This window comes from Topomyia yanbarensis, chromosome 3, assembly GCF_030247195.1.
Source record: "Topomyia yanbarensis strain Yona2022 chromosome 3, ASM3024719v1, whole genome shotgun sequence".
In the NCBI taxonomy this organism is placed as follows: Eukaryota; Metazoa; Arthropoda; class Insecta; order Diptera; family Culicidae; genus Topomyia; species Topomyia yanbarensis.
In genome coordinates this window covers 26,980,982-27,007,375 of record NC_080672.1, presented here as the reverse complement: position 1 = coordinate 27,007,375, position 26,394 = coordinate 26,980,982, and the positions used below count along the sequence as shown (strand labels likewise).

The window sequence follows — 26,394 nt, the reverse complement described above, 5'->3', positions numbered from 1 at the left end:
CAAATATAATAGAAAAATACCTAATTTAACACAACTACAGATCACTTGCAACATAAAAAGCTTTTTGTGAAATTCGACAGCTCCATCTTAGGCCAATTCAATAAATTTCCTACATGAAAGTTTCCATTTTTTAAAAACGGTTTTTAAACCAAAGCTTTGGAAGTTAAACCTTGGCGTGGAAGTGCCGGTATATTAATATATTCTGTTACTTAGTGTAGAATTAGATTTCGTCATTTACGGCTAATATACAACCGCCAGAAGAAACTTAAAACGTTGGTACACAATCAAGAAAGGCGAATCAGAAAAGGAGCAGTATATGTCAGTGATTCACTAAATACAGACTGGAAAGAGGGTAATATGGAAAACCTTAAGGTCCGTCCAGATTAAGTCTTCGGTACGGAGCAAAACGTCGGCCTAGGAACTCCTAGCATGTTGTTAGTCGCCTCTTACGACATGGGAGCAGTTCCCAGAGGTTCTATTCTTGGTTGAAATAGTGCAAAAAGATTTCAGCCCGCCGGACACCACACGGCTTTTAAATGATAAAATTTGTGGATTTGCATGCATAAAGACGTTTTGGTGTCTTTATGATGTAGCTATTGTGAGAATTGATGGTATAAGTCATTTCAAACTATGTATTTTGAAATATTATACAACATAGTTACAAAACTTTTAAACTCTCTGTACAATTATTATTCAATTGCTGCCCGATGCACATATTTTTCAAAAAACTAATAATAGTATTTTTCAAAATTATAGAAAATAAGCCGATTCTGCGACGAAATGCATGGAGTGAAAATTGACAACAAGTTTGCATGCAAATTGCAGTAACTAAAAAATGAATATGATAAAAATACGAAAACAAGTGAAATTCACAGCAACCACGTTTTGTTGTAATGCTTGCTGACATACTACGACTGACAAACCATTCGCAAACAAATTCGCGAAGCTGGAGTATACGCCAAAGTGAGCTTTTTGGCCAAATCACAGCCGGAGATTCCAATATTCTTTTGCACTATTCTACTGATTTTCGCACGTAGTGTCCTGTCATATATTCCACCTCCAGATTTGTTTTGCTTTACATGATCCAACGTCATAGTTTCCTGGAAACGTTTAAGTATGGTATTCAAAATCGATTTTTGAAATTTGGATCCTTTGACGATTACTTCTGTAGACCTCATTGGTTTTCAATATCAACGACCAGAATTATTTACGTCCTTTACATTCCACTTTTGATAACTTTTGAATATGTTCATGAATCTTTATGAAATTTTCACCACTAAATACACAATTCTTCCTGATGAAAATGCAGTATTGTGCGACTCGCTAGGACCACTAAAGGTGCAGCAGTAATTAAAAGTACGAGTCTAAATTTTAAACTGAAAATCTTATAATCCGTCTCCGTCTCCACTTAAACAATAATTACTCAAAAACGGGCAAATTCGGGCAAGAATTGTATAATGTTCCAAGTGGAGAATCGTTCAAGGAACATAAATTGCCTTGAAACATAGTGGACATACGTGGACAAAAAAAGTATTTCAATAATTTAACAAAAATGTGTGTTGGAACCGTCTGCTACAAAAGCGTGAAAGTTATTGTCATTTTCGATAAACAAACAAAATAATATCTTTTGACATCAATACATATAAATAAAGTACATACCGTCAGCATAACTTTCCATTATTCCACATTCGAAACCGGCTCTTTTATCAAAATCCAGCTGCACTTGAATAATACTGATATTTTGAGCGCTCAATAAAAAATATGAGCGAAACGCGATGGATTAAACTGTTTGGACCTCAAATATGAACATTTCGGAGCGTTTCACTTAAAATAGCATGCGGCAGCACCATCTGAAGGACAACATATGCACTAGAACTCAAAGTACTACCATGCAATTTTCGGCTTTTGGCCAGGTTTTTAGGCAAATCCGCCACTGTGTGATGGTCCATTGCTAGTGCGGTCGTGGTATAGTGTTCGAAGAGTCCGGCGTCTTTAAGGAAGTTTAGGATGATTTCTTCCCTTACGGAGTCATTGACCAGGGTGTCGCGAATTGAGATTGGGATGTCGTGTCTTACAAGAAGGTCCTGGAGCTCCAGTGCAGATAGGGGGTGGTATATTCGAGGTTGTGTGGACGGGCGTGGTTTTCGTGTGAATGCAATTGTTAATTTGTGTCAAGTTTTTATTAACCAGTTGACAAATTTTGAATGATAAGTTAGCAATATTTATGAAAAAGAAAAAAAAAATTGTTGCGTGATTTTTCCATTTAACAAAATTTGAAAACAATTTTTGGTTGCCTGGTTGCAAAAAAAATCTCGACCATCTTAGAATAAAGCCATTAAAGTCAACTGTCAAGATTCATTTGGAGGTTATTCCGAATAAAACTTTATTCGCCAAGCTCGGAATAATTGCAGCGAACTAATCTGTCCACATCATTAAAGCATTAAAGCGGGATACTATTTTTTCCCAAAAATTGAAAGGCATGTGTAATTTTACTATTCCTGCTCAATTTTAGACAAATTTCGAAGTAATTTTCTGATTATTAAATATTCCACAATACGCCGTACATTTTAAACACTCCGCTAGTAGGTATTATCCAATTTAATCAGGAGTCATAAATCTTGCTCATCAAATTTGTGGTTAATATTATATTTGTTAACATTTAACATTTAGGAAAAGAATGTAGTACATCATAGTTTGAAACATATATTGTCCAATAACTTATAATTAAGCTTATAACCACTTCGTTTTGGCTCACGATTATAGAATTCCAAATATTCGTAAGGTAGGTATACAATGTTAGAAAAAAACTGAACCTATATGTTGTGAGCTGAGTCATCTGAGGAACCAACATCCAAAAAACTGATAAAATACATATCGATGTTTGAATATCCACGATTTCCCTAAATTTATAAAGCATCGTGAACGCATGTTCAAATTTTTTCCCCTCAAACCTGAACAGAATCAAATTAGCGGTACCTGTTGCCTAATGTTTTAGTGCTCCACAAGCCATATATTCTTAACTGACGTAGCGAAATAGGCTAAAAACCGCTAATATGGCCAGATGAATTTTATATTCAGATTCAGCATTACACAATGATTCTGAATGATTCAACAGCTAGTATGTTCGTGAACCAAATCCACTAAATAATCAACCAAGCAGCAAGAGACCACTATTCAAGAGAGAAGAGAATACTGATATACTCTCTCTCAATGTTAGTCGCAACTGTTCATCATTGTAATGATACGTGCTTATGCAATCATGTGTGGATATATTCGTTTCTGTTTCTGTTTCCTCGTGTTGTTGCTTTAGTATCCATAGCAGCAATTCATTCGGCTATGGTGAAGGCAAGCGTTTTACTGAACTGTATTGTGGTTCGTTCGGGTTGAATTTGAATGAATGGTGAAAGCTCTGCAAGGGGCGGATATAGCGTAGTTAGTAAATTGATTGCTTTGTACGCAACTCACCTGGGCTCGATTCCCAACCCCGCACATTGGGTTAGGAATTTTTCTAAAAGAGGTTTTTCTAACCCGGAAAGAGGCGAATGACATTAAGGTTAAAACTTCTATAATAAAAAAACATTTTAGAGACTCTGTACTAAAATATTGGCTACGTGGTCATTTTTCAACCGATTTTCAATTTTTTGAGTATTATGAAAAGTAGAAAAAAAGACCTTTCCAGCGGAATGTTTTGTTCTTTTGTTAAGGGGAAGCTCTCATTCAAAATTTTCAAAAAAAAAATTATTTTTTGAAGGGTATAAGTGTCCACAATATTGTGTTAGACGGGTTTTTCAATCCGCGCATCAAAAAATTTCTACTGGCTTGTTTCTAGTTCGAAGGGGCGTCTTGGCCGTCATGGGACGCTCTTGGCTCGAGACATGTGCCTCAGGTAAAAACCTTTTCATAACATTAAACCCCTTCCCAGAATGTTTCGCATTGGGGGTGGGCGTAGCGTAGTTGGTAAATCGATTACCTAGTACGCAGCGCACCTGGGTTCGAGTCCCGTTCGTTTTTCATAAAAGATTTTTCTAACCCGAAGAGGCGAATGACCTTAAGGTTAAAACCTCTATAATCGAAATAAAAAAAAAGTTTCGCATTGCACTGTACAAGTGTCCGCTTCCATCGGTTCCCATTGCTGCTGTTTGTAAGGTGCTGATGGAAGGTTGTTGGAGCTCCGGGCGGCCTCTCTATGCCGAGGGAGTATGGTGGGGGGCCCATGATGGGGCTTGATCGAAGTTCTCGCTGTCTGGTGGTTGTGTTGTGCCATGGGCGACATATGGTTGTGGTATGGTGTTGTCGAAGAGGCCGGCGCCTTTAAGGAAGCTTAGGACGATTTCTTCCCTTACGGAGTCATTGGCCAGGGTGCGGCGAATTAAGATTGGGATGTCGTGTCTTACCAGAAGGTCCTGGAGCTCCAGGCAGTTGGAGAGGATGTGTTCTACTATTCTCCTGGTCCGCATGTGGTGCAGATGGGGGAGGTATATTCGAGGTTGTGTGGACGTGCGTGGTTTTCGTGTGTCCGGTCCGCAATACGGACAGGACCTATTGTTCCTTCCATTCTGGCCAATCGACTCATTTTACGAGCATCCCCTTCATTTTCTGCAGATGTTCCTTGGTTAGGGTCCTTCTGGATCTTCGACCCAGCACTGCTAGGTGTTCTACTTCGGTGTTCCTCTGTATGTTGCAGTAACCGGGGATCCAGCGTAGTGTGGTGAGTGGGTCGGCGTTCATCTCGATGGCCTGGGCAAAGGGCTGTTGGGAGTGTCCGCTCTCAATCGCGCGGAGCATCGAGAGAGATTCGGTAAAAATCGTGGTTGCTGTGTCTTCTGGTTTACGAGACGAGGCCAGGGCGATGGCTGCGGTTTTGATGGAGAAGACCGAGCACTCTGTCGGGAGGCGGAGAGATGAGCCTGTCAGGCCGTAGCGGACACCGACTCCAACCTCGCCATACTTCCTGGATCCGTCGGTGTAGATCCAAGTGCTACTAGTTCATTGTAGGCAGAACGGGCGACTTCAGGAGCTCCTCAGGTCCGGATCATCTGGGACAGACTTGTGTCAATCGGGAGGGACACAAGTCTGTTTGGTGCGACCATGGAACGGGTCGAGGCCATATCCGGTGCAGTCGGGCTAGAGGTTGTAGGGGGATCAGGCAAATTCGACGTCCACTTTTCTGGTTATTCTCATCGTTGCCAAGTCGTCATCTCCTGATGTGCGCTCGAGGATTTTGAGCGCCCGCCGGAGGGCCACCAGGACAATCTTCCACCGAAATGGAAGGACGCCGGTCTCGATGGCAAGCACTTTTGACTAATGTACTGGCCAATAATTTCGACGCATGTCCGAATGGATCCGTAGTACTGAGGTGCCCATATGCTGTTCATTCCTGCGAGGTTCCGTCCGGTAATCTCGATGTCTTAATTAACGCTTGGAGGATGATCAGTAGACTGCCCAGAAAAATAATGAATTTTTGAAAACTCAATTGGCCCACCCCTGATTCGATTCCTAGACCCACTAGGAGCTCTTGCACAAAATTTGAAGCAAATCGGACAAGTCTAGCTACCGGACCAACGTGCCTGAAGTTTGTATGAAATTTTTCGACAATTTACATGGAGAAAACCCACTAACTCGCATTTTTGCCGCTTGGTGACAATGTATGCATCGTATCATCACTGTAAGTGAAAATAAGGTAGATAATTTAATTGTTTACAACTTTGTCGAAGACTGCTAGTCAATCCGGCTTTGTTAAAAGAAGTTATTAAAATTTTAACGAAGTGATGTCTGAGTCAGTTTTCCATGGGGCCTAGCAGTGCATGGTTGTGTATCAGTACTCGATTCCTACGAACTATACATTTTTGTGAAATAACCGTTAGATTTAGCTCAATAGGATGTTCAGAAGAGTTCTACCACATAATACGAGTTATGTTTTGGTTGGAAAAATTTAGTTCCAACTGTGACCGCATAGAGGGCGCCAACTCTAACTTTTAATAGAAGAGAGATAGAATATCAAGATGTTCAGGAGAATTATTGCAAAATGCCTGTTCTACAACTTTGTGGAAGACACCTAATTTCTATCTCTTTCCGTTGAAAAGTTGGTGTTGGCGCCCTCTATGCGGTACAATGTGGTACTAAAATGTTCTAACCAAAACATGACTCCTATTATTTACTACAATTCTTCTGAACATACTATTGATTTAGCTCGGTTAGGTTCTTTCACAAAAATGATTAGTTCGTGCGCATTGAGTACTGATGCACAACCATGCACTGCTAGGCCCTATGCAAAACTGACTCAGACATCACTTCGCTAAAAGTTTAATAACTTCTTTTAACAAAACCGGATATACTAGCAGTCTTCGACAAAGTTGTAGACAATTAAATTATCTTTCTTATTTTCACTTACAGTGATAATACGATGCGAACAGTGCTACCTAGCGGCGAAAATGTGAGCTAGTGGCTTTTCTCCATGTAAATTGTTGAAAAATCTCATACAAACTTCAGGCACGTTGGTCCGGTAGCTAGACTTGTCCGATTTGCTTCAAATTTGGAACAAGTACTCCTGGTGGGACTAGAAATCGACTCAGGGGTGGGCCGATAGGGGTCATTTTTTTCCTGTCACTCTAATGATCAGTGCCATATTCCGGTTGCACTTTGGGTGCCGGATGCATATCGTCTGCACCAGTATTTTTCGGTTGGCGCAGTCGGCCTTCAGTTTCCGGAAGTGGAAGACGAAGAAGGCTTCTCTGTCCAGTGTGACTCCGAGAATCTTCGGCTCCTTTTTGTATGAGATTGGGATGTCCGCTATCTGAATTGGCCGGTCGGTAGTTTGATGGTGGGTTGAGTATATGTAGGTGTAGCAGCACTTGGAGGTATATATTCGGAAACCGACGGAGATTGCCCGCCTGCATACGGCAGCTTTATGCGGGTACAGCCTTTGGTCCTCCCCGTCGAGACCAGCGCGATATCGTCCGCGTAAATGAATATTAGATCCCCTTGGGCAGGGTAGCGTATACCGTCTCCATGCTAATGAGGAATAGGCTGACCGTCAGGACACATCCCTGGAGTGCTCCATTTTCCTCTGAAAATATTCCAAATTCGCTGCCGCCGACTCCGACCGGCGGTTTCCGAGGAAACGTTTTTTATGGAATGGCCGAGGTTTTCACAGATTCCCCAGCAGTCGAGCTGCCGGAGCACACCCTCCCATCATACGATGTTGTATGCCCTATCTATGTCCAGTGTGGCGATGTCGGTGTGTAGGCCGTCCTGCTCTGCGTGGTCTAGGGCTTCCCGCAGAGATGCTAGGTAAGGACCCTGTGCCCTTGCCCTTCCGGAAGACGTGTTGCCGGTTGTCCAGTAGCTGGCGTTGTTCAAGGGTTGCGATTAGCCGTCTGTTGACCATCCGTTCGAGGGTCTTTCCGGTGCAAGGAGGTAAGCTAATGGGTCGAAAGTGTTTGGTTGTTCAGGTCCCCTTTTGGGGATCGGAACGATGAGGTCCGTTTGCCACGATTCCGGGAGGGGACTGCCTTTCCAGATCCGGTAGTAGCATTGGAGGAGAATTCTTTTACCCGCCGGTGGGAGGTTCCCTAGAAGTGGGTATTCGACGTTATCGATTTCTGTCTGTGTTCCTGCCCGGAGAACGGTTGGTTCCACTCGGGCGATAAATCGGTGAAAAATGTCACGGGAGTGGCTTCGAGTAAGCTTTTCGTGGCCTGGAACTCGGGTGGTAGTGAAGCAGTTGCAGAGAGGGAGGAAAAATACCGTCTCAGTTAATTGGTGATTTCGCAGGGCTCAAGAGGTGCGACGCCTCCGATTTCTAGCGAGAATCCGGTGCTAACCTCTTTTTCCCACTAAGAGCGTCTACTCGTCGTCAGATTTCCTCTGTTGGGGAGTCGGGGTGGATTCCGTCCAGGAATGCGTTCCAACTTACGGATTTGATCTTGGCAACTGCTTTCCGTACGACGTTCCAGAGATGACGGGAAAGTTTGGACCTGGTGGCCCAAAGCGGGTTGTCAACCGGTATTTCCCGTAGATTTCGGAGGGCTCATTGTCGGTTTTTGATAGCGTTTGCGACTTCGGGGCACCACCAGTGGACCGCTCTCCGCGGTGTGGCGGGGCACTGGTCCGAGGAATACTGTCCTCGGCGTCGCGAGCTCATCCGGCGAGTAGGTCTTTTGTAGGTCGAATTTGTCCATAAACACTTCACCGAAGTTGATCCAATCGACCTCTTTATACAGCTGTTAAGTGATCAGGGGGGATGCTTGTGGGACGATAATGATGGGATGGTGATCGCCGCTGCATGAGTCAGACAGGACGGACCAGAGACAGTCGGCTAACAGAGAACTAGAGCTGATGGTGAGGTCTATCTGTGATAGGGCAGTTCCGCTGGCGAAGGTTGGACTCCCGTCGTTGAAGATGACGGCCCTGTTGTTCTGTATGGCTTCTAGAATTTGATTTCCGTGACTGATAGGGCAGCCTGATTCCCAGGCGGTGTCGTGTGCGCTGAAGTCGCCCATTATCAGGAATGGGGGCGGAATTTGTCGCATCAATTGGTCTAACTTCTTTCCGACTTCTCGGATCTCTTGAGAAATGTATAATGAAACGACGGTGCACGGGACAGGTATGCGAATTCTCTTTGTGATCGCCAGTAGCTCGGTATCCAGCCGAATTCCTTCTCCGGGAGCATCAGCTCGGGTGGCCTTTCCTATGATTTGGAATATGTTATTTCCGGCCCGAGACTCCCAAGTGTAGCGGCTCCCAAGCTACCCGGGGACCTGTATGGTCAGTACAAAGAGGTTGCATCGGGCGATGATGACCTGGAGGTCTCCCAGGTTCTGTCTTAGCACGTTGGCGTTCCATTGAAGCGCTAGCGAGCTGCGGTCCGGGGCTGTTCGGTTGTGGAGTTGGTGGTCGTTGTGGATCGGGAACTGAGTCGGGGTTCGATCTTTCTAGAGATTGGTGCCTTTTTGTGATTTCGGGCTTGATGGTTGCCCGAAGAGGGGGTCTAGGGGGCCGCCGTTGTCGAAAGTCCAAGTACTGGATAGGTTATGGGGTGGGCTACATGGTAAAGATTGGAAGGCGTACAACTGGTCGATATGAGTGATTGATATGGTTGGAATTACTCCGGGAGAAGCCTGGCATCCTGTACCAGCAGCAGCCGAAGGCTCATCGATACGGGCCGGTACATTCGCGGTCAGGGCCGGGGAGAAGATTTTTTCCTCCATGTTTTGGTTTTGATGCCAGTTATTGGGCCGTTGGTTATGGAAGTGTCGCCTTGTACTCTCGTTCGGAAGGTTACCGGGTGCCAGAAGCAATTGGCTATTGGGTAAACGGGACTCTGGTCCGGTCCTCTAGGGGCGGATTTTTCTTGTTCGGGTTGATTACTAGAGGGACTAGCGTACTGCCCTTTCAGTGACCCTGGGGGGGCGGTTGGCAATGGGTCCGCGTTGCCGAGGGTGGTGCTCGTTTCCTTCTGTATTCTGGTAGAATTTGTTTTTGGTGTTGATGATAGTGGTGGGGGGGGGGGGGGGTTTCCGGAGAGCCGGGTCGCCCGTGTGTTGATTACTGTGTCGTTGTCTACAAAGAAGTTGGAGGCGCTGGACCGTGCTCGGCATTTGGGTTGACGAAGAGAACTTACACGGAGATTAACTGGGTTCTCTGCACCGGCAGCCGCCAAAGGCTTATTGGACCTTTCTCAAGGAATCGAAATGTTGGTATCCTCTTTTCTGTTAGTTCTTGCTAAACGCATAACTGTCAAGTTCCGTGTTTCTGTTTCTTGTTTCTGTTCATGAGACCCCTCGTCGCACGAAAACTGTTCAAATCAAACGATTTATCTTGGACCACGATTGGCGTCACTGCATAACATTATCAAGATTCCTGGAATAGGGTTGTGGGCGCAGACATGTTCTTTGTTTTTAAGGATGTTGGGGCTTACCTGGGGGGTGCACCAGCAGCCACCGAAGGTTCATCAAAGGGGTCCGTCACATCCGTAGCCGGGGCTGGTGCAGGGGAGAGGGCTTGTTTTCAGCACGGGTAACTGTCGATTCTGGCTGTTCTGCGTGAGTGGTAAGTCAGTTTTTCGCCTGGCGTTTGTCGTGGTCTGGAAGTGCCCTGAGCATCCGGGGGTTGGGCTTGGCGTTATTGGGGTTATTTCGGCTGTCGTCCTCTGGGGACTCCGGGTAAAGGTTGGCCGGGAGAGCCCGGTTCGCCGGTAGGTTGTGTTACCGTAACGCTACTTAGTTTTATTAAAGGTGTGTGAACCGTAGGGATAAATTATAATCAGTTAGTGTAGGAGCAACGGTGAATTTAAAGTGGGCGGTCGGTAAAGAAGAGATATGGATTAGAACGCAGAGTTTGGGTGAAAAATGCAGTGGATTGGTGCGGAAAATGAAACGGAAAGAGTGAGAGCAAGAGAGATAGTGAGCGGGAGTTGGAGTTGGTTAGAAGGCTACGATAAGAGAAGGCTATGGGAGAGTTGGAAAGTGTAAGACGTGCTCGAGGTGCCATCGCTACGGCCCTCGTGGAAAAAGTTTAGATAAACGAACATTATTAGCTGAACAGTTACCGCTACGTCCTTTTCCTAACTGGGTCGCCGTTTTCCTAAAACTAAAAGTAACGGCTCACCGTCAAGGACTCCCGTCGCAGGACACGATTGCCTCGTGCATTCCGGCACTTTCGCCTGCTAAACGACAAGGCCTGCGCGCTCAAATGCAGAATCACCCGTTTCTCGTGGTCCCGGATACAATAAATTGAAATCCCCGTGGCTCTCCCGGCCTCGTAGCCCACAAACAGCTCAACTTACCTGCCTGCCGCACGTGTCATCCATGATCATCGTCGCCCGCTGCTTGCCGCCATCGAAACTCACGTCATCGTCACCACCGCACCCGAACCGGAATAAATTTGTACGTAAGGTAGGAAGTGTGTTATTTTCTTTAGGACCGCCACACATCCGAAGGCTCCCCTACTTCCACAACGCCCTGGGACTCGGAACTAAAGAGGCCTTGAGGGCCCACTCCAGGACTCCCAAACCAGGAGTCGGAGCTTAGGTAAAACCCCCATCTGGGACTTTGCACCTTCCGAGGCGAGAGCCTTATAGTTGGCTGGATGATGGTGGATGTGGTTGTGTTGGATTTCGACGGGGGAAGTGGCTCGTCGTTCCCGTGCCTGGTGTCTGAAGTGATTATATTTGCGGTGGGTTCAGGCGGACAGCTGTACCGTGGCCCACGCAGAAGAGTGGCACCAGAGACGACCAGGAGATTCGTCGGGCTGGTGCTCGAGGTTATTGTTGCTGTTGGATTGCGGGGGGGGCACACCACATCAACATGCCCGCCCACAAAGTTGAGATCGACGGTGCGCTCATCGATTCGAATTAGCCTGGCGTTTATCTACTGAAAGTTTACTGTTGCATGGACCCCTTGCACCATTGAGCGAAGATTTTGAATGGCGAGTGCGAAAAGAATTTTCAGGATGATATGAGGATTAGGAATGCTAAAACACGTGCCTATTGTGGGGAGAATCTGCAGTAGATAAATGGAGCGACAAAGTTTGCAATAATTTTCGCCATTTTTTCAATTTGAACTTTTCGTATCGTGCAACTCAAACACGTTAGATGTTTGTTTTTTATCCGGTTTACATTTTGAATGGAACTGACCGGATCGTAGCGTGGTCTTTTGGCACCTTTGATGGATTCTCAGTTTTGCACCATTTTGGTTTTTAAATTGACTATTTTTTAAGTTCGTATTTCGAACAATAACTTAATGAGTACCTGGAAATGGCTTATTGATTTTCCCTTATTGTATGACTCATTCCAATAAATTTATAAAGTAGTTCAAAGTTTCAGCCCCTCCCCCTAGGGCTCGCGACTTTGGCGGGGACCAATTGTATGTTGTAGCTTTGAAACTTTGAGTCTGCATATTTGAATCTGAATTTATACTTGTTAGAACTGAATGCAATCTTCTTATGCGGCTAGTATGTGAAAAGTGGTATATTAATTATTATTTTTGGAAACAACAATCTATACTTTTTCCGAAATTAAGGGTATTTTTTGTTCTGATGTGATGGAATATGTAAGCAACGGTAAATTTCTCACTTCCAGGATATTCGTTATATGATAGAACTATAACATTTTATATTTTGAAATATTCTTTCGGTTTAGTATAGATGCTAGTCTCACCGACTTCCAATAATCCAATCAGTAATTGTGAGTAGTTTTATTGCAAATTCTGTATATATTGTTGTCTATTGAAAATAGCAGCAAAAAAGGACGAAGCGGCTTTTAATACACAACTCCATTCAACCTTCAAAGCATCGACATTTGCCAGCACCCGAAGCCGACAGTGTTGCTTAGCATTTCCATAGCCTTCTCGGCTACCTCAATTCAAAGCTAGTAATTCGCCATAGTTCTACATCTCACCGCAACCCCCCTTTTAATAACTTACTTTTTTCCCATCAAACAAAACACCTTCCTTCGTCAACCTAACCGGGCAAAGGGCTGCGTTTTGTTTCCTCCCCCCAACGACGCCTAATAATGCATTTTCAGCCAGCCAGTCAGCCAGCAAGTAGCGGCACATGCTAAGTTAAAGCTGACTAGCGACGTCTTCTATCTTAGGCGCGCTATAACTGAAGGCACTACTAGTAGGCAGTAAGTAATAAGCGGAGCACCGTCGTCGTCGTCGTCGTCGGCGGCACAGTCGCCGTCGCCTACTAGGGGTTAGAAAAAAAAAAACGCTTGACTTTTATTTTGATTCAAATCCGAACGACGATTTTCAGTATGCACTTAGCCTGTCTTCGGTAAAGACAACGTTCTAGCGATTGCTCGCACGTGCGCGCGTGAAAAAGTTAAAAAAAAAACTTGAACGCACCTTTGGAGGATCGCTCGGTGTTACTTCCGCTAGTAGCTACGTTTTTAAAAGTGTACTTTCTCAACAAAGTGTTATTTATTCTAACCTGAATCTTCTGTGCGCAGGCGCATCTTCAGACCACCAAAGACCGGTTTGTATACCTTACCCATTCCTCGGCTTAGTTATTCAAAGTTTACAGTCAATGAAAAAAAAAATAATCGAAAAAACTGTGAAGAAACCACTCTGTTCAGGCGTGTCACCTCGCTCGACCGGTGGTGGGGGCTCTCGGTGGACTTTGCGCCAATTGCATCAGATGCAGAAATGAGCATTGCCTCCAAGCTCAAAGCGAAGAATGTCAAACAAGTCAAAGTTCAGCACCAGTAGTCTGCGGCGTCGACTGCGGGCAGAATGATGCACGATGTCTAAACGATAATCATAGGTCACGATAGGAAGATTCTGCCACCGCGAAACTGGGTTACTTGTTTGAAGAGCTATCGACGCGTCGTAATTTTCCAGCAGCAACCAAACCCCCGGAGGTGCCGGTCGAAGTCGATCCGTTCGGCTCGGACGGTTCGATCGTCGCGCGCTTTGGAATTGGTAGCTGAACTGATCGCTGTGAAAATTTTGAAAAGTGCAAAGTCATTGTTTGAAATATCCGGCAATGGCCTGGACGTGTCTCTATCCGATGGTGGGGAAAACCAGCTATTCGATTGTATTTTTTACGTTGATTTTTTGTATCTGTTTGTCATGTTTGGATTTTTTGAGTGCATTATTTTCGATCTACACGTGGGCTGTTTGGAAGATAAGCTGCTGTTTATGAATTAGCAGTAAAAACAAAACTGTGATATTACTTTCCATTGGGGAATTTTGATTGAAATTTCGACATGCTTTTCTATATAAGTATAGTGTACAACTGCCAATTTCCATAAGAATTTGGCATATTTTCCTACGAGCAAAGAATCACAGACTCTCTGTCTCGGGATTAAATTATTAAAAATGGGAGATTTTCTGTCCAACCAGTTTTGCGGTGCTATCTGGCTATAAGGAGCAAATTTCGCAAGAAAATCTGGTGTTCACAGCAGTGTTTTGAATAATTTTGAATTTGTATTATTGCTAAAAAGTTGAATGAGCACGATGCGTTTGGAACTGGTAGAACAGGTAAAAACCAACTTTCAGACATGTAATTTATTGCAGTAAGAAGATTTAGTTGAATGGATGAATTTGTAGTAATGTAAGGAGAAGACTTAATTGGCGGCTCCCGGCTTGGGCATGGGAGGTACGTGCCCCTGTGTTCAGAAGTTGTGTCAGTAGATACTTATTTTGAAAATTCCCATATTTTTCCAAAACCTTTGAAAGATTTTAAAACTTAGTATAGTTTGGGCACATAATGGATGGTTTAAAAAAAATTGAAAAAAAAACTATGTAATCCGCTTAGCAGTGAGATGAGACATTTCTTACGCATATCACCTTTTGCAGAGGTAGTTACCCAAATATTTGCAATAATTCTTTTTTTTCGAGAAATGGGTAATTAAAATACAAGTACAATGCCCTTTCTAGTGTTTTTGTTTTCGTTCTTCTTTTCCTGATGAGGTCGTTTAAGATTATCTGGTTTTTCTACTATATTGATCGATCTTTATTAGGTACCAGTAAACTGGAACGGTCAATTTGTTTTGGATTTCAATGATGTCTTTTTAGTCACAGATTTCTGAAAAAAAAAACAGAAAGCGAAACAGATAGAGAATGCGCTTCGTGAAAGAGAGGGGTATGAATTTCAAAGTACTCATTTGCATTGAAGTGTGAAGTGTCTCGGATATTTTGTTGATTATTTTATGGGCAATAACATAAAAACCGTGCATTTAGTCGATTACAATACAGTCTCTTTCTAATAGCCTACAAATTGTTTCCTTCGGAATCCTCGTTCCAAATGAATTAATGAGTCCTATACAAAGCAATACCAAAAAAAAAATGGCTTAAACTATTAGATTGAGTATTGAAATTTTTGGAAAGCAAGTGGTTATTGAAAGTGTCCCTGGACATGGAGGCTTCGTTTGAGACATGAACATTCTTGAAATTTCAAGTCTTAATTTTTTGCAATTAAATATTTTTTGTCCGTTTCGTACCCCCGTTTCGTACCGTACCCCTTGGAGTACCTGGGGGTACAAAAGGGTGTCATTTGTTGCTACACAGTAATGTATATGCTCAAAATGTAGTCAGATCAACTCTCTGTCCAATGCATATATTATTAATACGGAGCTCTCAAACGATAGTGCTCTGAATTACCAAGCACCGCTTCATTAATTGTGACTTCCATTGAAACTTCAATTCAAGCGTTTTCAGCGTAGCAAATATGAGCAATTGAAACCTTCGCTACACGGAAAAAATTGTTCCCAAAATCGTGAATAACGTGCCATCAATTCTAGAACAATCACGTTTTTACGTTGCGAAAGCAGGACCATGAACAAAAATCATGTGTTTTTTAATTTTGTTCAATTTTCTTTCAGTAACGCTCGCATAACGCTTTTATTAGTGGAATCACTTGTTTTTGTTTTGTGAACTTCAGTCACGGTTTCCGCCATGTCGTTACCAAATCGGTTTTCTGTACGTGAACTAGTTCACAGCTTTATGAATATTATTCACAAAACTAAAGGTTATCTCATGATGCTGTTCATAGATTTAAGAACATTAGTTCACAAAATCAAAACATTCTGGATATTTTCTCGTAAACTATTTCACGAAACTCGGAATTTTATTCATGAATCCCTTCAATCCTCTTGAATTAATTCATGATTCCTAATATATTAGTCAAGATCCAATATCCGTGCTCGTGAAATAGTTCGCAAACTTATGAAATATTTTTCATATATTCGTGAACTGGTTCATGATTCCTATTACAATAGTCACGACTTCACAAAATCATAAAATATTGATCATGTATTCGTGAACTAATTCATGAATCCTAATATATTAGTCACGATCCGTGAATGAACGAAAACATTCATGCTTGTGAAACAGTTCACAAAAAATGAAACATTGTTCATGTATTCGTGATCTGGTCCATGATACCTAACATAAAAGTCACGATTTACTATTCGTGATCGTGAAATAGTTCACGAAATCATAAAATATTATTCATGTATTCGTGAATTGGTTCATGATCCCTAGTGTACGTCTGACAATTCGTGCTCGTCAAATAGTTCACAAAATTATGAAATATTATTCATGAATTCGTAAACTAGTTCGAGCTAAACGCACCGCTCAAAATCGATAACACACACACTCACACACAACGAGCCTTTGTTGGCATTTGGTTTCGTTTCAAATTGCTGCTTACGAAGCTCACAAAAGATTACCTTTCTTCTCCACTTTACACCTTTCATTCCCCCACCCACCTGTCCATCACACGCAATCTCGTCGGTGCTGCACTGCATTTTGTTTTGTTCAATTCTTTTCTTAGCTGCTAGTTGCTGCAACTTCTAGTAAAAAAATCCGACCGTCAGATTCTTCGATTAGAGCCGACAAACATGTATTCGCTAAAAACACCTCCCTACAACCCGTACCATGACGACATGTACTAGCTGAACAATGAAATGGCATATATACGCTTCACACTAATGATGAGTGAAATAATATCGTTTGGCTTTACCGTCGCCGCGCCGATATTTCAGTATCGACATTAACGCCTTTTGCTTTGTACCACTTTCCCGCTGTTTATTCTGTGTGTATGTATGTGCTGGGAACTAAGCCTTACTATAAAAAAAGCTAACGGGTAGCATCTGAACCCGAGCCGAAAAACATATACTCGTTAAAACGCCTACTTACACCATAGGCCATTGCGACACATGATGGGTAGCTGTTCGAATGAGCTATATAAACTTCTCATCATTGTAGCAGCGATCACATACGGGACAGCATGGAGACGTTGGTAACAACGTGTAGCAATGGGGTACGATATTGCGTTGAAAAAATATTTGTTTTTGTTTTGAAAACTTCAGTCACGGTTTCCGCCATGTCACTACCAAATCGATTTTCTGTACATGAACTAGTTCACAACTTTATGAATACTATTCATAAAATCAAAGGTTAACTCATGATGTTGTTTATAGATTTAGGAACATTAGTTCACAAAATCAAAACTTTATGGATATTTTCTCGTGAACTAGTTCACGAAACTCGGAGTTTTATTCGTAAATACCTTCAATCCTCGTAAACTACTTCATGATTCCAAATATATTAGTCACGATTCAATATCCGTGCTCGTGAAATAGTTCGTGTCCGTGAAATAAATCACAATATTATAAAATATTTTTCATGTATGTGTGAACTGGTTCATGAATCCTAGTATAATAGTCACGACTTACCATTCATGCTTCAAATGGAAGAGTAAGCTCTATAATAAAATATCAGGATAACGTGAACCGAACTTACGAAAATCGTGACTAGGATCGTGAAATCATGAACATAAACCACACTATTCGTGACAAACATGTCAACAATCGTTACTAAATTCCTGAAATCAAGAACTTAAATAACCATAAATCTCTACTCGTGACTAAAATATCACGACAACATAAATAGAAATCCCGAAAGTCATGACAAAGTTCCTGAAATCATGAACATAAATCACATTACTCGTGATTAAAATATCAACATTCGTGACTAGGATCCCGAGATCATGAACATGAATCACTCTACTCATGACTAAAATATAACGATAACGTGAATAGGAATTACGAAATGCGCGACTATGATCCTGAAATCATCATGAATAAATAGCACGGTAACGTGATGAGAAATTACAAAAATCGTCTACCTCTTCAACGCCTGAAATCATGAACATCGTTTGACTGTCGGCAGTGTATTCCCAAATTATGAACGAGAATCATAACAAAAGCTAAACATGTCTAGGGAACAACAACAGTAATCCAACCAAACATTCGCATGTAACGCCATGTATATATTCGGGATGAACTAGTTTTTTAGAAACACAAACAGTTTCATGAATACGAGGTTTATTATTCACAGTTTCAGGAATTTGGTCACGATTTCCGTAAATCGTTCAGTTCACGAAAGCATGATCTTTTGTTCATGAATTTATCAACGAATTTTTTTTTCCGTGTATGAATTAGAAGAAACTTTCTACTTGCATCCCCCATCGAGAGTTCAGCGAGTCTTTGGGGGACTTTTTCCAGGATCTAGTTTGTGGATAATTTTGGACGTTCATCCGTTATTTTCCATAAAAGTTCATACCAATACAATAAATTTGCATTTTCAATAATATCATCACAAGGCCGGTATTTTTTGTTTTCAAATGAACAATTGGAACATAGGTTGTATTTAAAATTCAATAGACACGAAGACTTTGAAAAACGCTTGTGCAATGTCGCTTTTCAAAATTTTTATCCAGAAGCATCCATATTATCCAGTTAGGTCGAATATTTTTCTGAGATACCCCAGGATTTCCTTAATTATAGTGTACACCCAGCCAAATCGTACAGCGACATTCATAAGAATTATCTTATGATGTATAGAAAAATAACAAAACTATGTTTTCATAAGATGATTATGAAAAAATAAGACTTTATTGGGTATTGCATACGTTACTCGCTTCAGTTTCATACGGGCATCTTATGATTTACATAAACATAAGAGAAATATATAATTTTCTCTTATGAATAATTGAAGATGCGTTATGGAAAATTAAATCATAGCAAACTGATTTGACGAAATAAATGCCGCTTCATAAGATAATCTTATGATTTACATACGTTCTGTTTGTGGCTAAAAAATATACGAAATACTTATGAAGTTCACTGTATTTTTTGGCTGAGTGTAGATAAACGTCAAAATGTCGATCAGATCATAAACGTTCAGTGTAGAACTGAATTTTATTGGTGTTGATGTTGTTTACGATTAGCCGTTGTGTATCCAACGCGGTACCCGGGTACCTTTTTAGGTTTCAATTTCAATTAATAAAATTCCCATGTTTTATCCATAGCTGGAAATCGAAACTTTGCGACATCTTAGAACTTCACTAAGTCAAGCTTTTGGGTTAATAATATTGTTGATATAGTAAGGGAGGGAGTTAGGAGGGGCTCCTGAATTTTTTTACTACGTAACAGGCCGACGTGGGTACCCGGGTACCCACAAAACTGAAATACCAATAACTAAGGTAATTTCCAACCGATTTTGATGCTTTTAGGTGTTTTGGATTCAGGAACTCATCCGCTATTGGACGTGGTAAAAATGAATCGGGTTACTTCATTCGGTTTCCGGGAATCCGGATTTCCGGAAGCAGGTTCCAGTACTGGGATACTATTTGTTTACTTCAATGGAATACTGGCAATATGGGTATCAAAATTCTTGGAATTGTATCAGTAGGCTGTATCTCGTGGTTTTGGAATCATTTGGTGATTTGACCCCGGAACGGACATTTCGGAGCAGGTTCCCGTGGGGCTGTGAGTGGCCATTCCATTCCAATTCCATTTTTAAATTGCCATAGGGTCCCGTAACAATAAATAACAGACTTCCGAGACAATTTGAAGAGTTTTGATACTAATATTGCTAGGACATTATTAAAATTTACAAATCATACCCTAGTACTGGAACATTACCCCGGAAAATCCGGATTACCAAGAACCAGATCCATTCATCCGGTTCAACTTTACAGAATCAAAAAGTGGACGAGTTTCTGAATCCAAAACATCTAAAAGTGTCCAAATCGGGTAAAGGAAGCCATAGTTATGAGCATTTCAAATTGTGGGTACCCGGGTACCCACGTTGGCCTGTTAAAGGTGTTTTTTTGTTGGGCACATAACTGTTAGTCACATACCTCCCATTGGGTAACGTTTCGAAGAGACATCATCTTCAGGGGAAAGTAGTGTTTGTACATAAAAATAGTTATTTTCTCGTAATACACCCATTTTGCAAGATTTCTCAGGACTACAAATATTTTCTTTGTTGCCATTTAGGATGTAACATATGATTGATTCCCGCGAAAAGTTATGCCATACACTAAAATGCAAAAACTTTTTTTGGGGATTTATAGTTTTGCCTTGGAAATTAACAAATATATCAGATTAGTAGAAGATCTTATGACACAACTTAGAAATGGATGAATAAATATAAAGATTAATGTGCCATGACCACGAACAGAAAAAGGAGTGAGAGTGAGTGTTGATAAATGAAGGTTAGTGCCGTTTCTTTATTTTTATATTTTAGGAGATATGTTGTAAGCAATCAAAATATCGCCTAAAAGATTTTTATAAATGATGCAATACGCAGTTTTGTTGCGTTCCCTGGGATAGTGTGGTGGTGTGACGAAAAATCACCGCCACTTTTTCAAAAGCACCATCCCGCCCGGTCAATTGTTTTTCCACCAACTATTTTGCATGATTTAAATCGTGATAATCTAATAAATCAACTGATTTTCTTCTTTTAGAGTTCACTGAATGCTTTATAAGGATAAACCGGTGACAAAGTTGAACGCATTTTATCCAACGCACACAACGCATCAAGCGTTCAATTCGTGACGCTCACCGAAAATTCTTTGAACCTTAAGGAACGCTCGAAGCACTTTTAGGCAGAAATGCTAAAAAATGCTGCGCTATCTGTCCTTTCCGAAAATTCCCTTGCTCTTTTGGTTAATGTGAGCTATATTCTGATGATCCACAAGAAGGTACATCTCTTGTTACCCAGGAGAGTCCAGCAAGAGTCTCAATGTTCCCTCCGTTAGACCGCCTCGCAAGGGTTCCAGGGTGTCATCCTTTGAAAGTGCCCCAACTACAGCAAACGAATCAACTCGCTTTAAACCGAAGCAAGTTGCTCCCGGTCTTGGGAATTTCAATTCCAATAAGGATTACCCACCATTTCCAGAGATATCAAAAACCGCAAGTGTTTCCGGATTTTTTTAAACAGATACTCTAGTACTGGACTAATGAAATAGTCTCGTGGACTTTATTTTCACTGCTTTCAACGTTAATTCTTCCTCTTAAATGCTTAAATTTTTGAAGAAATTGACTGCTAAATGGCCCCTTCAGTGGCGTAGGTAGCAATTGGGTTGGAGAGGGGGGAAGGGAGTTTTTGATGAAATTTTTTTGAAAATGCTAAAATTGAATAAAAGTTTCCACAAGTATTGAAAATTCATAAACACAAGTAGCCTAAAAGATTAACCAAGAAGTGAACAGTGTCATATGCGAACTTCTATAGATTATTTTCTTGTACAATATGTCAATAAAGTCAAAGAATGTAAGTTCAAAAGTGGGACAAATTTTCGAAAACTTTCTCAACATCACATAATTTACATATCATCAACTTTGAAGGTTTAACAACTTCGAAGAAGTTTTCCGACATAAAACAGCGCATCTTTTAATATGCAAATTCTAGTGATTAATTCTCTTAGTAGTAATTATGGAAAATTACATCTTCAAAAAGTAAGTGATTTGGTGCCTTCAGCAAAGTTGTTGATAATATCATTTTAAACAATTTTGTTGAAGATATGAAGACTGCATGAATGCAGCATATCGAGATGTAAAACAATATGTAGGAAAATTGTTTAAAGTCAGTTCTCTTCAATGTAACTTTTTGTGAGCTTCAGAGATCATACCTAGAACGCAACGTGAATTTTATTGTTTATAAATTGCAGAAGAGATTAATTAAACACAGTAATATCAGAATAACTTGTTTTAAAGGTTTTCTTATACATATAGTCTACTATATTTCGATACTCTGAATATATGGAGTATTCATGTCTTCAATAGAGTTGTTTGAAATAGTTTTTTTTTCGAAAACTTTGTTGAAGACATCAAGTGTCAAGTCAAATTTGCTTGAAGAGTATATTCTCTATAACTACTTCTAGGAGGGTTCGCCGTCAAACTTATTTTAGTCCTCATAATGCTTAAAACAATAGGTTCTTAACGTAGACAGTGTTTTTTCCAAAAATATTTCGAACACTATTTAATTAAATTAGTCTGCATCAACTAATTTTTTTCAATCTAATTATTTTTGGTTTAAGGGTTTTTTCTTTGTACCCCCACACGCCATTTCTTTGACTGGCTTGAATTAATTTCATTTTTAATGACGATGCTGTGCAGTGGCAGCACTGGATTTCTAGTACATATAATTACACTTAAAAATTCAAAAGTATTCGCGTTTTTCCCAAAACTTTCTCAAGTATGTGTATGTTGTAGTTGAATTTTTTTTTTGCTATTTTATCGAAATCATCCTCTAGTAGTTGTCTTTCTTTAATTAATAGAAAACAAATAACATCCAATAATTTATTCTAGCTAAAAAGCGCGTTATTTGTTTGCTGATGAGGGAAAATTAGTAATATATTTGCTGTTTTCTTTGTTAAGGCAACAGAAAATCGGGCAATAATTCATTTATCTGAGTTAAAACCGCCTATTTTTTGCTTCTTGAGACTAATTGTGATTTGATTTTTAAGACTAAGTCTGGTTGATCTTGCCAATCGACGACTATTTATCATCATTTGAATGGGTATGCCGCTGCTCAAGCTAGAAACACATGGCGAACAGCATTAACAGAAAAATCGGGAAATATTCCACAGTTAAACCGTGCATAACTTGCCCCAGTTTCCTTACTGTGTGCAGTTCATCGTGAGCTTCCTACCTCACCGTGCGAACTGAAACCTCAAGAATGATTGTACCGTCCGGACGATATATTTATAGTGCTCGTCCAGTTGCTCGTTTGAGATGCGGGCGACGAATGATTGGGACAAATACTTCTTTGTTTAGGACTGGTGGTATCCAACGGGGAAAAACGATCGGATATGGTGAGTGAAGCTAAGCAATCATGTGAAAAAAATTCCCCCCAGAGGCAAGACTCGAACTCGCAACCTTTGAGACTCCGGCCCAATGCACTAACCCTTATGCTATCCCTGGGTATGGTGACATCCCAGAAAGAACATATGATTATCCCACTGGCGACGGTGATCGTACCCTGCCTGCAAAGCGAGAATCACACACAACGGCAGCTGATCACCCCAACACATTTGATCTATCAGCTGCCGTTGTGTGTGATTCTCGCTTTGCAGGCAGATAATCATATGTTCTTTCTGGGATGTCACCATACCCAGGGATAGCATAAGGGTTAGTGCATTGGGCCGGAGTCTCAAAGGTTGCGAGTTCGAGTCTCGCCTCTGGGGGGAATTTTTTTCACATGATTGCTTAGCTTCACTCACCATTTCCGATCGTTTTTCCCCGTTGGATACCACCGGTCCTAAATAAGGTATTTGCACTTAAGTGAAGACAAAAAAATGAATTATTAGTTTACTTTTTTGTACAAACTAGCATAAACGGGGGTGCCATTGACTACGTTTCGAAGTAATCATTATATATTTTTAGGCGCAACAATTTTTTTCAAGTTTAATATTTTTAAACCATGTACTGATATATGAATAACAAGATTGAATGTTTTTACCTGATATTGTCAGCTTACTACTATTTTTACAAAAAAAACGATTTCAATTTGAAGTCCGTTTTCGTATTCCGGGGCGATTTTGATAACCTGCACATTTACTCATATTGAGTTCTTGATGTCAATGTTTTTCATTCAAATGTTTGTTTAAAATAATTCTGAAAAGATACTCATGGTTAAATAGATGGAAATTGGTATTGTACAAAGTATTATAATAAACTGCAAACGAGTGACCAAAATTCGTATCATTTGACTACACTTAGAATAAAATAATCTGAAAGCATTTTTAACTGCTAAGTATTATATTTCATTTAAGTGTTTTTAAATTAACAAATAGTTTCATTTATTTTATCACCTGGGAGTATTGAATATAAAAAAATATCTCGAATTTAATCTTGAAATAATTTGAAGTAATTGCGAACTAGTTGACAAAAAATATTTTTAAAATAAGCACGCTCTTAAAAATCAATTTGGCCTATCCGACTCTAAAGAATATAAAATCTGACATGGAATTTATTACTCTTGCCAAAATCTAAGATTTATTTGTTAAAGAAAAAATTGCCACTTTACGAAGCTTCGTAAAAATAAGGTGATGTAAAATTTCGGTTGGTTTTAGTTGTTGTACCCAAAAATCAAACGACTTACTCAAAAAGTATAACAATTCAGAGTTTTATTAGTTTATAGTAAAACTCTAATTTCTAATTCGAATGTTTTGCTTGACTATTCTGGCTAAATAGGCACTCTACAAAAAAGTTTCGAGTGGTCAAAGTTAAACCGATGATCAAAGTCACCCCATTCTACAGTACCCGTATTTGATTGGGTCACTTAGATGCGAGTGTGTGCAAATACCAACATTGCCGAAAATCCATAGCGTCAACCGCTTATTCTACCATACGGACAATACAGTCAACATGTTCCTCGTTTGGCAGATGAGCATCGACTGATATAAAACGAACACGCGGAACCTGTTTCAATAACATTACCATATGCGATGAAACGTTTAGATGTTCCCTCTTGATGGCTTTGCCTGAAAAAGGTTTGCAAATTTCGTTTTTGGCTTACGTACACATATTACCGACCAGATGGTGCAAAAATATTGCGATTTCGATCAATACAACGGAAGTGTTTTTGCTTTTGAAAACTGGGAAAATATCTCAGCAGAAATTTTTAAATCGAACTGCTGTATTGAAACGTTAGAATTGATTTGATCTTTACCGGAGTATGTTACAAGTGCTGTAATTTTCTGTGTTTTTCTTTCATTTTGTGCAGTTATTCTAGAGATTAGCTAATGCAGGTAGTTTTTCACAAAAATTAACCCACTTGTTAACTAAGTTACTCCACGCCGAACATCGTCGTACATGGATTTCGAACAACGGATTGAAAGCGTGACCAGCTTGTGTTGCCGCGAACCCGCTTAGATCAATATGGCTGTTGCAGCTTTTGGCCGCATTATCAAACGATAATGAATGGAACCGCGACAAGCAAGCGAGGTAAACATTTGATCGTCTTATAGCATTTGTAACCTGTCAGGTTAACAAGTCAGCACTGGGTGGAAATATAGCTAATTTTGGTTACTCTCTCCCTAGAGTGTATTTGTTTTGAACGGTCGATGTCGTGGTTTCTTTTTGATTAGCCGGGGAAGCGAAAGTACTCCTTTACACTCAGCTTATCCCTATTGGTGAACCGACACCGTGTACCTCACTAGTGCCCGAACTACAAGCCGGCACTATTTGACGATTTTAACTCGCAGTCGCACGAGGGCACTGAATCCTTCTATTTACGGGATGTCCCAAAAAAGACAAAACTGTCTGGGCGTCCTCGATTCCATGGGCCGTTTCTTTCCGAATTCGAAAACCGCCTTCCAACTCGACCAAAACAAACAAATACCGGCATAATTGAATCTGTCATCGCTGATACGCACCTATCTGGACTAATAAGAATATTCTTGTTTAACAATTTAAACAAAATTTAACTCAAAAATATGAACGAGCATACTGAACAGCGATGAGTTATGTTGCATCAAAACAAATACACTCTACGGAGAGAGTAACCAAATATACGTGTATTTAAACCTAATGCTAAATTGTTACCCTAACAGGTTACAAAAGCTGTAAGCTGATTAAATGTTTCCCACACTTTCAGTCGCCATTTATTATCGTTTGATAATGCGGCCAGAGCTGCAACAGCTATGTCGGTCCGTGCGGGTTCGTGGCAACGCAAGCCATTTTCACCTTCAATCCGTTGTTCGAAACCCATGCACGATGATGTTCGGCTTGGAGTAACTTAGTTGCAAATAGTGGGTCATTTCTTTTCTCGGCGACATGTTGTGAAGTAATAACAATAGTATTTGAGGTTTTTTTTTATCGAATGAAAAAGAGGTCCAAAAGACCTTTTTTACATGTTGTCATAAACAGTCATAAAAAAATGAAAGCAAATGAGTTTACTGCTGATTTAATAATTAAAATCGGTCGATTGCGTAGCCAGGAATTCACTTTTGTATGAAAATTTATGGACCGCTTTGTTTTTGTGAGCTAGTTCACAACTACAAAAACCATGTTATGAATCATGAATCAGTTCACGTCGTATAGTCGGACCGCAAACAACGTTCCTAAATCTACAAATAAATCACTATCTATTTAGTTTGACCTCTAGATACCATATGTAGCGGCGATTATGTGTGATCTCGCTCTAGACACAGTCATACGATCACTGCCGACAATGCGATAATCATGTGTTTTTTTCTGGTACATCATCATAGCCCAGGGATAGCATAAAAGTTTGTGCATTGGGTCGTAGTCCCGAGGGTTGCAGGATGGAACCCTGCCTCTGGCGGGATTTTATTTTCACATGATTGCTGCTTCCGTTTAACTTACTGATCGACAGTTTTCCTCGTTGGATACCACAGAAAAAGTCTTAAATAAGGTATTGGCATTTACGTCAAAACCCAAAAATATTATTTAATTGTGTAGAAAAGGATGCTAATATGTTAAAAATTTATATCCGTAATCATACAAAAATTTAGAACCTAAATTTACGGTTGGCGTAATTTTTATTACCATTTATCTATCATCTGAAATAATATAAAACCATTTTTGTGCCTCATAATCATTTCCAACTCTCCGATCTAGTTGAATGATAG

At 40.6% G+C, this 26,394-nt stretch overlaps 2 protein-coding genes across 11 annotated transcripts in view; one reads left to right on the top strand and one right to left on the bottom strand.

Annotated features, from left to right (window-relative positions):
* The window catches only part of LOC131693600 (D-beta-hydroxybutyrate dehydrogenase, mitochondrial), a 268,652-nt gene that overhangs the window by 89,523 nt on the left and 152,735 nt on the right, over window positions 1-26,394 (bottom strand). The gene's annotated exons all lie outside the window — the stretch shown is intronic.
* LOC131693603 (elongation of very long chain fatty acids protein 7) overlaps window positions 12,652-26,394 on the top strand; it is a 134,126-nt gene continuing 120,383 nt past the window's right edge. The window contains exon 1 of the mRNA XM_058981535.1: window positions 12,652-12,975. The gene's annotated coding sequence lies outside the window, so the exon portion shown is untranslated. The remainder of the gene's footprint in view (window positions 12,976-26,394) is intronic.